Here is a 3256-nt window from a genome sequence, read left to right as displayed (position 1 = left end):
TCTTACCGTGGAATTTTCAGAAAAAACATCTGAAAAGATACATAAATAGACAATATAGTGCAGACCACCTGGTTTCAAATATTCTTGTAGTGCACACTTATATAAAGGTTGGGAGTTCACGCTCACATTCCCCAGAGCCTGATAAACCCTGGCTCTAGGTGGGATAAGCTCCTATGGAGAGGGAAATATTCCCACAATCTGGTGTCCTGGAGAGACCAAACGTTCTTCTGCAGCACTGTATGGGAGACAGAACCAGGAGCACACCAATGGCACAGAATAAAAGAATATATTTATTAGTAAAACTGCCCACTCCACAAATTGTGGGCTTGTGATGTACAAGTTCCCACGAAAAACACTCAAGTAAAAGTCAATAGCTCCAGTTACTTCCTTGTTCCGGATCCTGGCTCTGCCCCCTTGTGACGCAACGCGTTTCACCCACGTGACTTGGGCTTCCTCAGACCTTCATGCTGCTTGCTGTCAATTTGTATCAATAGCTCCGCCCCCATTCGTTTCCGATTGGTGGGGTTCACAGATTATGTAAATCCCATACTTCTTCCTAACGGAGCTCTTATAGTCCTTACAAATCGTCCCTCAGACCAATAAATATTCATATTAGGGAACAGAAAATATATTTTTCTCTAAGGTTTACTTGAACTCTATACAGGGGGAAAAAAAGGGTTTCCCTATTCAAAAAAGGGGATCATCGCCTAAATCGAAATTTAGTGATTGGAGGGATAAAACCGTATAGATTAATGATGCCTTTCAATATTGGGGATTTTAATATACACTAATATTACACCCCCAAGTTAAATTAAAATGTTAAATGTGGGTACAAATGATTAATACTAATCTACTCAATAATGTTTATTTCAAAAATACTGTTGATCTGTTCCGACCATAAAAGAAGTTAGATTGAATACCTTATAGTAAAATCTATTGCTAAAATATAAATATATCATGGTTAAATATTTGTGATCCCAGGCCAATAAAGTCTTCAAAAAGATAAATCATTCCAATCACAAGATACATTACTGTCTAGACAATCTATTGAAAGGGGTAGATCATAAAAAGTGGCATAACTCAAGGTCGCTATTTAACCCGGTTGGGTGCAAAGTTATTAATTTAAAAATCCACCTCATCTCCTGGAGCTACTGACTTTTACTTGAGCGTTTTTCGTGGGAACTTGTACATCACAAGAGTAATAGAGTAATAGCTGCTTGATCCAAGGAGACATCTGACTGCTATTTTGGGGTAAAGAAGGATTTTTTCCTAGCTTGTTGCAAAATTGTGCTTCAAACTGGGTTTTTTTTGCCTTCTTTTGGATCAACAGCAAAAAACAAATGTGAGGAAGGCTGAACTTGATGGACGCAAGTCTCTCTTCAGCCTCTGTAACTATGTAACAAGCCCACAACTTGAGTAAGCAGTTATAATTGTTTTACTAATAAATATATTCTTTTATACTGTGCCATTGGTGTGCTCCTGGTTCTGTCTCCCATACAGTGCTGCAGAAGAACGTTTGGTCTCTCCAGGACACCAGATTGTGGGAATATTTCCCTCTCCATAGGAGCTTATCCCACCTAGAGCCAGGGTTTATCAGGCTCTGGGGAATGTGAGCGTGAACTCCCAACCTTTATATAAGTGTGCACTACAAGAATATTTGAAACTAGATGGTCTGCACTATATTGTCTATTTGTGTATCTTTTCAGTGAGATAAACTGACCATATACACAAAATATTTTAGCGCAACATCTGCTTTTGGTTACTGGAGTATTTAAAACACGTATCTCCTCTATCTGCTCTATGAAGCGGAGGGTGCAGTCTCTCCTCTATCTGCTCTATGAAGCGGAGGGTGCAGTCTCTCTGTCTGCTCTATGAACCTCTGGGTGCAGTCTCTCCTCTATCTGCTCTATGAAGCGGAGGGTGCAGTCTCTCCTCTATCTGCTCTATGAAGCGGAGGGTGCAGTCTATCCTCTATCTGCTCTATGAACCTGAGGGAGCAGTCTCTTTCCTCTATAAACCTGAGGGTGCAGTCTCTTTCCTCTATAAACCTGAGGGTGCAGTCTCTCCTTTGTCTGCTCTACGAAGCTGAAGGTGCAGTCTATCTCTCCTCTACTTGCTCTATAAACCTGAGGGTGCAGTCTCTCCTCTGTCTGCTCTACGAAGCTGAAGGTGCAGTCTCTCTCTCCTCTACTTGCTCTATAAAGCTGAGGGTGCAGTCTCTCTTCTGTCTGCTCTATGAAGCTGAGGGTGCAGTCTCTCCTCTGTCTGCTCTATGAGGTGGAGGGTGCAGTATCTCCTCTGTCTGCTCTATGAAGCTGAGGGTGCAGTCTCTCCTCTATCTGCTCTATGAAGCGGAGGGTGCAGTCTCTCCTCTATCTGCTCTATGAAGCTGAGGGTGCAGTCTCTCTCTCCTCTATGAAGCGGAGGGTGCAGTCTCTCCTCTATCTGCTCTATGAAGCTGAGGGTGCAGTCTCTCTCTCCTCTATGAAGCTGAGGGTGCAGTCTCTCCTCTATCTGCTCTATGAAGCGGAGGGTGCAGTCTATCCTCTATCTGCTCTATGAACCTGAGGGAGCAGTCTCTTTCCTCTATAAACCTGAGGGTGCAGTCTCTTTCCTCTATAAACCTGAGGGTGCAGTCTCTCCTTTGTCTGCTCTACGAAGCTGAAGGTGCAGTCTCTCTCTCCTCTACTTGCTCTATAAACCTGAGGGTGCAGTCTCTCCTCTGTCTGCTCTACGAAGCTGAAGGTGCAGTCTCTCTCTCCTCTACTTGCTCTATAAAGCTGAGGGTGCAGTCTCTCTTCTGTCTGCTCTATGAAGCTGAGGGTGCAGTCTCTCCTCTGTCTGCTCTATGAGGCGGAGGGTGCAGTCTCTCCTCTGTCTGCTCTATGAAGCTGAGGGTGCAGTCTCTCCTCTATCTGCTCTATGAAGCGGAGGGTGCAGTCTCTCTCTCCTCTATCTGCTCTATGAAGCTGAGGGTGCAGTCTCTCTCTCCTCTATGAAGCGGAGGGTGCAGTCTCTCCTCTATCTGCTCTATGAAGCTGAGGGTGCAGTCTCTCTCTCCTCTATGAAGCTGAGGGTGCAGTCTCTCCTCTATCTGCTCTATGAAGCTGAGGGTGCAGTCTCTCTCTCCTCTATGAAGCGGAGGGTGCAGTATCGACGATCTCACCATCAGCTAGATGCAGTCACTGTTCTGAAAGCAAGAAGGGATTTATCTCACCTTTCCCACGTTTATGGAGAGTTCTCACCTCTGTCTACA

The sequence above is a fragment of the Pelobates fuscus genome, chromosome 8 (assembly GCF_036172605.1).
Source record: "Pelobates fuscus isolate aPelFus1 chromosome 8, aPelFus1.pri, whole genome shotgun sequence".
Lineage (NCBI taxonomy): Eukaryota > Metazoa > Chordata > Amphibia > Anura > Pelobatidae > Pelobates > Pelobates fuscus.
This window is presented reverse-complemented; position numbering follows the sequence as displayed.